Here is a 12,220-nt window from a genome sequence, read left to right on the forward strand (position 1 = left end):
ATCGGGAGGAGTCAGAGACCTGGCAGTGTGGTGCCAGGACAACAACCTCTCCCTCAATGTGATCAAGACAAAGGAGGTGATTGTGGACCACAGGAAAAGGAGGGCCAAACAGGCCCCCATTAACATCGACGGGGCTGTAGTGGAGCGGGTCAAGAGTAGCAGGTTCCTTGGTGTCCACATCACCAATGAACTATCATGGTCCAAACACACCAAGACACCAAGACAGTCGTCCCCTCAGGAGACTGAAAAGATTTGGCATGGGTCCCTGGTTCCTCAAAAGGTTCAGCTGGAACATCGAGAGCATCCTGACCGGTTGCATCACCACCTGGTATGGCAACTGCTCGGCATCCGACCGTAAGGCTCTACAGAGGGTAGTGCGTATGGCCCAGTACATCACTGGGGCCAAGCTTCCTGACATCCAGGACCTATGGCCTATACTAGGCGTTGTCAGAGGAAGGTCCAAAAAATTGTCAAAGACTCCAGTCACCCAAGTCACAGACTGTTCTCTCTGCTACCGCACGGCAAGCAGTACCGGAGCACCAAGTCTAGGTCCAAAAGGCTCCTTAATAGCTTCTACCCCAAGCCATAATCAAATGGCCACCCAGACTATTTACATTAACACCCCCTCCCCCTTTGTTTTTACACTGTTATTGCTGCTACTTGCTGTTTATAATCTATGCGTAGTCACTTTACCCCTACCTATATGTACAAATTACCTAGACTAACCTGTGGCCCCGCACATTGACTCAGTACCGGTACCCCCTGTATATAGCCTCGTTTTTGTTATTTTATTGTTTTCCTTTTTATATATCACGGTTATATTTGGTGCATGTGACAAATAAAATTTGATTTGATTTGATTTTTGACACATCTCACATGCACGTGCACACACACGCAAACACACGCACACACAAAACTCTTATGTGGTTCCTTCCTGTGTGTAACGTGTCACCACTGGTGGTACAGAAGAGCCTTTGTTCCTTGGCTTCAACACCAATAGACATCTGAGGACTTCTAAACAAACAGTATTCACCTGTATCTCAATACATGTATAAGATACATTTAAAAAAATAAAAATATTTGGTGGAGATTTGACATTACTAGCTAATTACTCAAAGTTCCAGGCATCCTTAGCATTCTATTTACATGTATTATTTTTTAGAGTGAGATGAGGGGAGTCATTTGACATCCATTTCAGCAGTTTGATTGATGCGCTACCATCTGCCTTTGTCACAGAGGCTCCGTCCAATCAATTTGTTGGACACGCTCTTCTCCTAAATTCAGAGTCTATCAGTGACTCAGAAGCCAGGTGTGCCACAACAGTAGCAGTGCAGCGCTACACATGACTAATTAGCTCATTAGTTACAGAGAAACAGAGCTGTCAATGTGGAACAATAAGAAGTTTACAGGTGACATTAGAATATAATGTCCCTTAGATTTTTCCCATGGTAATGTGTTATTTCAGTTTCACAAACACATTTAGAACCTAGCCACCACTGATGTATGATTGGCCACCTTTGGTTCCCCCCATTCTCATTGGGTCAGAGTGCTGTCAATCTGACTCAGATTGAAGAGGAAAATTCATTCTGGTTTGCCCGTCTGGTCAGCCTCACTTGACGATGAGTTTTGTGATATCCTTCTCCCCAAAAAATAATGTTAAACTAGGTGCGAGGCCTAATTACACAGGACGAACTGTGGTTGAAAATTGTTTCCTTTCAGACGGCTTTGATGACATTCCAATAGAGATATAAAAACCTTTTAGGAACTACTGAAAGATCCATTACTACTATGTTTTAATTACTGGTAAACACGCACAAAAAAAAGACACACAAAAATAGGGACTGATCTATCTCCTACTGAAGCAGGAGCCAGGGGGCAATACAAAAGAAAAATTGGAGGTCCAAAACCCTTCCACACAGAAATATTGGCAGAATGTTTTTTCATAGAATTAAAAAGGCACTATTTTGTTGTTTTTTACTATCAAATAACATTACTTGCATAATTTCTCATTTCCAATACCGGACAATCCTCAAAGGAAGATATATTGGAGAAAACATTAGACTACTAGAAATAATTGAAAACTATGAGAATGCAGGGAAACCAGGTCTAATCTTTATAGCAGATTTTGAGAAAGCCTTTGATACAGTATGTATCTAGAATCAGTTTATAAGTGCCTGGATTTTTAAAATAACTATTAAATAATGTACAACAATTCTTTATAAAAAAATAATAAATAACGGTTACTTCTCTGAGAACTTTGAATTGTCAAGAGGCGTAAAAAGGTTTCTCTCTGTCACCATACTTATTTATTATGGCCTTTGAACTGTTAGCTCTAAAAAAAATTGAATTATCTAATTAAGGGGCAAACAATGAAGGGATTAGAGACAAAAGTAATAATGTACGCTGATGAGTAAAGTTTTTTTTGAGTCCTCAATCTTCAAAGGCCTTATTGAGGACTTGGATAATTTCTCTGGAAAGGGGATACCTAGCCAGTTGCACAACTGAATGCATTCAACCCCTCTGAATCAGAGAGGTGCTTTAATCGACATCCACATCATCAGCAACCAGGGAACAGTTGGTATTGGGGGTTAACTGCCTTGCTCAAGGATAGAAAATCAGATTTTTTTCAACTTCCAGGCTTGGGGATTCAAACCAGCGACCTTTAGGTTATTGGCCCTTAACCACTAGGCTACCTGCCACCCCTAAAACACAAATGTACTATATTACGAATTGGGTCTCTAAAAGATACAAACTTGAAATTGCCTTGTGGTCTCCTGATTAAATGTAAAGTTACACTGATTAATTCTCTAGTGATATCGCAGCTTACATATTTAATCATGATAAGGTTAAACAGGCATATTTACAGTGCCTTCAGAAAGTTTTCACACCCCTTAACTTTTCCATTTAAGTAGTTCAGCAGACGCTCTCATCCAGAATGACTTAAAGGAGCGATTAGGGTTTAGTGCCTTGCTGAAGGGTACATCGACAGATTTTTCACCTTGTGGTTACTAGCCCAACGCTCTTAACCACTAAGCTACCTGCCACCCCAAAATGTTTCCACATTTTGTTGTGCTACAAAGTGGGATTTAATTGTCATTTTTTTCTGTCAACGATCTACATAAAATACTCTAAAATAAAATAAAATATCTTGATTAGACAAGTATTCAACCCCCTGAGTTAATACGTTAGAAATCACCTTTGGCAGCAATTAGAGCGGTGAGTCTTTCTGGGTAAGTCTGTAAGAGCTTTCCACACCTGGATTGTGAAACATTTGCTTATTATTATTTTCAAAATTCTTCCAGCTCTGTCAAATTGGTTGTTAATCGTTGCTAGACAATCATTTTCAGGTCTTGCCAAAGATTTTCAAGCAGATTTAAGTCAAAACTGTAACTCGACCACTAAGGAACATTCACTGTCTTCTTAGTAAGCAACTCCAGTATAGATATGGCCTTGTGTATTGGGTTATTGTCCTGTTGAAAGGTGAATTAATCTCCCAGTGTCTCGTGGATAGCACACTGAACCAGGTTTTCCTCTAGGATTTTGCCTGTGCTTAGCTCCATTACGTTTATTTTTATCCTGAAAAACTCCCCAGTCCTTAACTATTGCAAGCATACCTGTAACATGATGCAGCCACCACTATGCTTGAAAATATGGAGCATGGGACTCAGCAATGTGTTGTATTGGATTTGCCCCCAACATAACACTTTCTATTCAGGACAAAAAATAAATTACTTTGCTTAACTTTAGTGCCTTATTGCAAACATTATGCATGTTTTGGAATATGCTTATTCTGTACATGCATCTTTCTTTTCACTCTGTCAATCAGATTAGTATTGTGGAGTAAATACAATGCTGTTGATCCATCCTCAGTTTTCTGTTCACAGCCATTAACTCTGTAACTGTTTTAAAGTCACCATTCGCCTCATGGTGAAATCCCTGATATATGTTCAAAAATGAAAGAGGCAAATACTCCAAAGAGAAAGGAATTAATTGGTTTGTGTGCCTCCAAACGATAACCATTTATTTCTTAAAGTGACAATCGGCAGTTGAAACAATAACAAAGCCGTGGGATGGGGCTGGATAAATGTAACCACACTCAAATTCACAGACAGTATGGATGCAAGGACTGACCATCCATGATATCAACATTATAGGTTTAACCATGTTTTGAGGCTATTTACTTTTACTTTGTTTACAAACATTGGAGCAGGAAATTTGGGTTCTGATGGCGTACGACATTTGAAGTCAGCTCATGAGGCATTTCTAAGTTATATTTTAAAGAATCAATAGGAACATACTTTCCTACTTTCCTACTTTATGAGTCCGAAAATGGATGAAGCAAATGCTGATCGCCCCTTTAAAATGGCTAGTATAAATCTTAAATCTTAAAGTGCATCCATTCTTTCAATTTAAACTATGATGTAAAATACTTGCCAAAAAAAGAATGCTCAATGAATGCTTATTTAACTAGGCAAGTCAGTTAAGAACAAATTCTTATTTTCAATGGTGGCCTAGGAACAGTGGGTTACCTGCCTGTTCAGGGGTAGAACAACATATTTGTACCTTGTCAGCTCGGGGGTTTGAACTTCCAACCTTCCAGTTACTAGTCCAACGCTCTAACCACTAGGCTACCTTACTATGGGAAAGCTTGAGATCCAATTTGAATATTGAAACAATGTTGCAAATGTCAGAGAGACAGACAGCAAGGTTTATACAAATCTCTGCTGTTGAAAACTACATTTTAGTCTAAAATAAATGTGAGATAATGTCTAAATGATTTTTATAGTTGAGATCAAGTTTATAAATTGCCTGGCTGGGCTAATAAGACAGTGGATTCCGCAGTCAGATGGAACAGAGTAAATAGGCAAAACATCATCAATTTAGCTGGTGGTAACTTGTGGAATAGACACTGGCTGGAATGCGGTTTTAATCTAGCGGCATTCAGGATTAGACCCACCCATTGTACAAAAAGTCACATTGCCGGTGTTCAGATGGGTTCTGAAAAAACATTATCAATCATTGGGAAATAAGATTATACTCTAAGGTAAAGTGTTTATTTTTAGGACAATCTCAGTAGAAATTCTAAAAATAGAGAGGTTCAAAATAGAAAGATATATTGCAAAAGGAAATAGTAAAATGGTAGTGTACTGGGAAAGATGCGTTAGTCTGTGGACAAAATTTGAGTGTATTGTATATGTGCGCAAAAATAGTTGTAAGTAGCACTAGATAACGTATTGTTTATCCATTTCTTTACTCCAATCAGAGGAGTGGTGGTATGATTTAAAAAAATATATATAACAATATGGGGATTAGAAATTATGCAAACAATTAGTTTGATAGAACCTAAGTGTGTTTTCAGCATGTATTCTAAGGCAGAAAGACCACTAACTCATAGGCTTTTAGATTCTCAGGAAGTCAGTGATGCCAATGAAGCTGATTGAAAAGGGATGGAGGAGGATTAAGTAAGAGTCATGCCTGCGGCGAGAGGCAGAGAGGGGTCGCGATCAATCGCACAGTGACACCATTGACCAACATGCCTCTGAGATTTACAGGGATCTCCCCTGATGATTACAATGTACCATAGTACCCTCCAAGCTCATCATCAAGCTGGAGGCCCAGGGTCTCAACCCCGCCCTGTGCAACAGGGTCCTGGACTTTCTGATGGGCCGCCCCCAAGTGGTGAAGGTAGGAAACAACATCTCCACTTTGCTGACCCTCAACACTGGGGCCCCACAAGGGTGTGTACTCAGCCCTCTCCTGTACTCCCTGTTCACCCACGACTGCGTAGCCATGCACGCCTCCAACTCAATCATCAAGTTTGCAGACGACACAATAGTAGTGGGACTGAGCACCAACAACGACGAGACAGCCTACAGGGAGTGTGGTGTCAGGAAAACAACCTCTCACTCAACGTCAACATAACAAAGGAGATGATCGTGGACCTCAGGAAACAGCAGAGGGAGCACCCCCCTATCCACATTGAAGGGACAACAGTGGAGAAGGTGGAAATGTGAAGTTCCTGGCCGTACACATCACAGACAAACTGAAATGGTCCACCCACACAGACAGTGTGGTGAAGAAGGCGCAACAGGGGGCTGAAGAAATGTGTCTTGTCACCCAAAACCCTGAAAAACTTTTACAGATGCACTATTGAGAGCATCATGTCGGACTGTATCACAGCCTGGTACGACAACTGCACCACCCTCAGCCGCAAGGCTCTCCAGAGGGTGGTGCGGTCTGCACAACGCATCACTGGGGGTAAACTATCTGCTCTCCATGACACCTACAGCACACGATGTCACAGGAAGGCCAAAAAGATCATCAAGGACAATAACCACCCGAGCCACTACCTGTACACACTGCAATCATCCAGATGGCGAGGTCAGTACAGGTACATCAAAGCTGGGACCGAAAGAACAGCTTCTATCTCAAGGCCATCAGACTGCTAAACAGCAATCACTAACTCAGTGATTGCTGCCTACATTGAGACCCATCACTGGACTCTTTAATAAATGGATCACTAGTCACTTTAAATAATTCCACTTTAAATAATGCCACTTTAATAATTTTTACATATCTTAGATTACTCATATCACATGTATATACTGTATTTTATACCATCTATTGCACCTTGCCTATACTGCTCGGCCATCGCTCATCCATATACTTACATATTCTCGTTCACCCCTTTAGATTTGTGTGTATTAGGTAGTTGTTGGGGAATTGTTAGATTACCTGTTAGACATTACTGCACTGTCAGAACTAGAAGCACAAGCATTTCTCTACACTCGCATTAACATCTGCTAACCATGTGTATGTGACCAATAACATTTGATTTGATAAGGCCTAAAGGTACCGGCAGGTACTCTATATGGGGTGGTCGTTACATAAAACACATTGAGGATGGGTTGCGTTGCAGGAGGTAGTGTCTGATGGATGGACTTGGCTGGGAAGAGTGTAACCTTTTCTCTGCTGCTGACACACTTACAGTACCTGCAATTCTCTATAGGAATTTTACATGGGTGCATTGTTGCCATGTTTCTGCTGCTTGAACAGCTGGAATGGCAACGTCATCTATCAAGAATTTAATGAATGCCACTGCCAGTGGAATAATGTTTTCTGAGAACGGAAGTGAAAATAAATGTTTAGGTTGCAGGGAGGTTCTGAGAATGTTTTATTCTAGTTCCTTGAAAGTTTTCCTGGGAGGTTTAAATAATGCTCTGAGAACGGAAATGATAGGCTACTTGGCAGTTTATGAATAACTTCCTTAAAGCGTGAAACGTATTCACACACAGAAGCGGATCAATTACACTGCTAGCTTATTTTTGGGTTAACTCCAAGCACAGATAGGACACATGGAAATTCATTTCCTTAGGCATTGATCATGCAAACACATTTTTTTTAGGGTTAGGTTTTTTTTGTTGTTGACACAGTATAAGTGAGATTCAAACCTATAAACTTCTCTCTATCCATGGAATAAGTCCACTGCACCACCAGGATGGAGCTAGTATGCCCTGTTTTTTTAGCTGTTCACCTTCGTCTATTTAAATGGACCTCATTTCAAATAAAACAAGCACTCATTAAGATCAGGTGTGGCCAAGTAGTGGGTGCAGCCAACACACCTGAACACATTTAACAAGATAGAGGATAGAGTTTTGTTGATGTTGAGAACAGATTTTATGCGATATGTTTTTAAATACGGAGTGGCTGCAGTTCTGGATTTTCTGGAACCTGACTTGCAGTGGCTATTGATACAGAGATTTCTGTGCATCATTTAAAAACATTTGTAGCTGCTGCCCACTCTGCTGCCTACCTAGCTTCACTCAGTGCTCCCACTACTCCGCTGCCCCCCCTGTTGTGACTTTTTGGCTGTGGTAACTAGTGACGACCCCTTGACATGGAGGGGGAAACTTCATGTTGTACACTAAATATATGGTTGACATGTTCAAAATATTCATTCCATTCCTAAAGTGCGATGTCATGTTCTTTTTTCAGGAGGCGTGTTAGGCTACATGTAGCTATCATGTTGTATACAAAAGACCTTGATCGACGTGTTCGTACAAACTTTATATTTCATGTCATTAGCTGATGAGTTACATGCAGCTATTTAGGCAATCATATCAAACACAAGCAAGACACAGACAGGCAGTAAAAATATAGATCATTTTCATTACAAAAATTAGCTAGTTCTTTTTTCAGCATCTCGTCCTACAATATGTCAGCATTATTATGAACACACAAAACAAAGCGGTCAGGATACAGATGCTCGGCTGCCTAGAACATTCGGCTGCCCAGAGGTGGAACTGCTAGCAAGACACAGACATGCAGTGTTATTAGCGATTTAATGTTATTTTTCCATCATAATTCCAAACATTGGCTAAGCAGTCGGCAGACAGGCAGTCAAGGTAGTAGTGTGCTATTGTTCAGGAGCTCTGGCTAGTGGCTACGATATCTCAGCAACCATAAAGATTAGCCAGCCTACATAATCACACAAAACGCTGATCGTTTTTGCTCCAATGCAATGTGTATTGCACCAGAAGAGGAGTGTGAACTTCAAGCCAATCATGATGGGAAACATATTTTATAAAGTTCCAAGTGGTGAAAACCTTGCAAAAGTCTATCCCTTCAGCAGAAACGTGTGAAACCCTTCAGTTGCTACAGCTTAACCACCAACATGTTGTTCATCATGTCAGCACTAAAGAAAAACAAAAGGTACCATCAGACTTGAACACCTCAGAGGCAATACTGAAACAGTTTGAGGACGTTTTTGAAGGGATGGGGGCTCGACCAGGTGAGCTTGACCTGGTGGGGGATGAGTCTGTTAGACCAGTTCAACAGATTCCCCACCGAATCCTTGTTCCACTGAAGGAAAAGACACTAAAGGCTGTTGATTCAATGGAGGAACAGGGTGTCATTACGAAGGTCACCAAACCTACTGAGTGGATAATCCACATGGTTGTGGTGGAATAGCCTGGCAAAATAAGAGTCTGCCTCGATCCAAGTGCCCTGGACAAGGCCTTACGTAGGGCAAATTACCAAATACCTACCATTGAAGAAGTACTGCCAAGCCTGGCAAAAGCGAAAATATTTTGGGTTATGGATGCAAAAAATGGGTACTGGCAGGAAAGGTTGGATGAAGAGAGTAGTTACCTCACCACATTCTGGACCCACAAAGGTAGATATCGGTGGACAAGGTTACCTTTTGGAGTGAAACCAGCTGCAGAGGAATGACAGCGAAGGCAACATGATGCACTTCAGGGACTGCAAGGAATAAGCGTCATAGCTGATGACATCCTGGTATAAGTCTGTGGTGCTACAATGGAAGAAGCAGTGCAGGACCATGGCCACAACCTGACTCCACTCTTACAAAGAGCAAGGGAGATGGATCTAAAGCTGAATAAAGACAAAGTTAAGCTCAGGCTCACAAGTACTACATACATGGGACATATTTTGACAGCTGAAGGCCTGAAGCCAGTCCCCAAGAAGGTGAAGCAGTACAGCAAATGCCGCCACCTACAGACGCAAAAGCAGTGCAGCGACTGCTTGGTTTTGTAAATGACTTAGCCAAATTTTTACCTCCTCTGTCTGACGTATGTGAGCCATTGCGTTGGCTGACCAATAAAAATGTGCTGTGGGCATAGCTTCCTCAACATGATGCTGCATTGGAGCAAATCAAGAAATTGATAAGCAACCAACCAATACTGAGGTACTATGACCTCTCTGGGGAAGTGACCCGTCAATGTGACAAAGGCCCAGGGGCAATGCTCCTGCAGAAGGGGCAGCCCATTGCATTTGCTTCAAGGACATTGACACCCACGGAGCAAGTGTCCGTTTGCCTGTGACCGTTTTGATCAATACCTTCATGGTAGGGACGTTATCACGGTGCACACTGATCACAAGTCGCTTGAGGTTATCTTAAAAAAAAACAATTTTGTCTGCCCCGAAGCGACTTCAAAGGATGATGCTAAAGCTTCAGCGTTATCAACTACAGGTAGTATACAAGAAGGAGTAGAGCTTCACATTGCAGATTTATTGTCTAGGGCAGCACTACAAACAACTAGTCACCCGCAATATCGGACAAATGAGACTGTATATGCTCTTCAGGCTGTGGTTGAAGATGTGAACCATGCTACAGGTCAAAACATCTGCCTGCAGACACGGGATACTATCAAAGATCATTCAGCAGAGGACAAGACTTCTCGAATGCTTCCGTCTTTTATCCTAAGAGGCTGGCCGGACTCAAAGAGTACGCCCATCCTGTTGAGGGACTACTGGACATACAGAGACAAACTCACAATGTAGGTAGAGGTCATCTACAAAGGCGACAGGGTAGTAGTGCCAGAAACTCTACGCCCAATGATTCTCTCTCATATTGATGCAGGGCACTCAGGGGTCGAAGCAAGTCTCAGGAAAGCCAGAGACTCAGTATTCTGGCCTAACATGACTGAATAAATTTTGTGGCTGTGTGCAGCATATGTAGTGCTAACTACCGAAGCAACAAAAGAAAACATTGCACCCACATGATGTACCAGCACATCCTTGGTCTAAAGTGGGAATGGATCTGTTCACAGTCAAGAACGTTCCTTGTCTGATTATAGAGGACCACTATTCTGATTTTTGGGAAGTGGAGAAAGTGATTGACACAACAGCCGCTTGCATTATCGACTGTTTTAAGCAGCAGTTTAGCAGATATGGCATACCTCAGTGGTGTAGTTACGGACAATGGGTCCCAGTTCACGAGCCAAGACTTTGCTTTGTTTGCATTAGCCTGGGAGTTCCATCATGTGACCTCCCCACCCTACCACAGCCAGAGTACTGGTAATGCAGAGTCAGCAGTGAAAATAGCAAAGATTCATCACAAAGTCTATACAGATGTGTGGCAAGCCATTTTGGTGTCGAGAAAAACTCCCACAGAGGGCTTTGACTGCAGTTCTGTACAGCGCTTATTGTCTAGACGCACTCGCTCTCTGTTGCCAACAACTCCCAAGCTCCTCGCACTAAAGGTCATTAGGGATGGTCAGGCACACAAGTGTGCACGTCAGGATAAGTCAAAACATTACATTGACCAGTATGCAAAAAATCAACCTGTAATAAAACAAGGCCAAGCTGTCAGAGTGCTCCTGTCACCTCACACCAGGGATGCCACATACATCTTGGCACATACATAGGGCACATTAGCGCACGGTCATATTAAGTGGAAGTAAAGGGCCGAAAGTATCGAAGGAACCGGAAGGACATACCCCCAGTTCAGGAGAGCATATGGCACAGGAGGGACACATGGGATGACTGTGAACATCCTCTGGATCGTGTGGGCATTACACATAAAGAGGAGACTGGGAAGACCCCACCAGGGCAGTTATCTCTGCCGACAGTACCTCCGCAATTTCAGGAGGCTGTGGAAGAGGAAGGAGAGGCCCTGAGGCTCCCAGATGTGCCCAACGTCCCAGAGGTCCTAGTGGTATCAGTGTGACACACTAGGACAAGGGCTAAAATAAGACCGCCCATGCGGTACGGGAGACAATGTCCCTTAAGAGATGGACAATGAATTGTGTTATATTATAATATATTTTTTAAAGGTGTTGATAATGTAAATAGGTATTTTCACTGTGGTATTGAAATGGTATGAAGTGCTCGAGTTAATTATATATGAAAAGGAAGATGTTAAGATAGTGGGCATAATGCCAATCTAGAGATGGCAGAACATGATCCATATCCTTAGCTTTGAGAAATAGGTTTCTGGGGGGGGGGGGGGGGGGGGGGGGGGGGGGGGGCAGGGCGGGGCAGGGACAAAATCTCTGTATTTACAACCACGGGCCTTTTAAATAACATTCTTAGAAAGTTAATTTAAAAATACATTACAATTCTGAGAAAGGAATGTGTTTTTAAATAAACATTTTAGAATGTATTCTAAATGTTACTAAACTTTTCATGTGTTTTTTATGGAAAGTCTTCTTAACATTCTCAGAACAATTTGAGAATATTAATTTTAGAACCATGCTGAAGTACTGAAATTCCCACAAAATAACATTGTTTCTTAACGTTCTCTGAACCATTTGAGGACATTCCCAATGTCAAACCAATTGGAGAACGTTCCTAGAACATTACCAAAATATAAATGAAATGTAACCATGTTTTAACTTGTAGGAAATGTTCTGTTAAAGTAATGAAATGTCAAGAAATATCGTTTTTTTGTTAAGATTCTTAAATGTGCTGAGAATGT

Source organism: Oncorhynchus mykiss, chromosome 14 (assembly GCF_013265735.2).
Source record: "Oncorhynchus mykiss isolate Arlee chromosome 14, USDA_OmykA_1.1, whole genome shotgun sequence".
In the NCBI taxonomy this organism is placed as follows: Eukaryota; Metazoa; Chordata; class Actinopteri; order Salmoniformes; family Salmonidae; genus Oncorhynchus; species Oncorhynchus mykiss.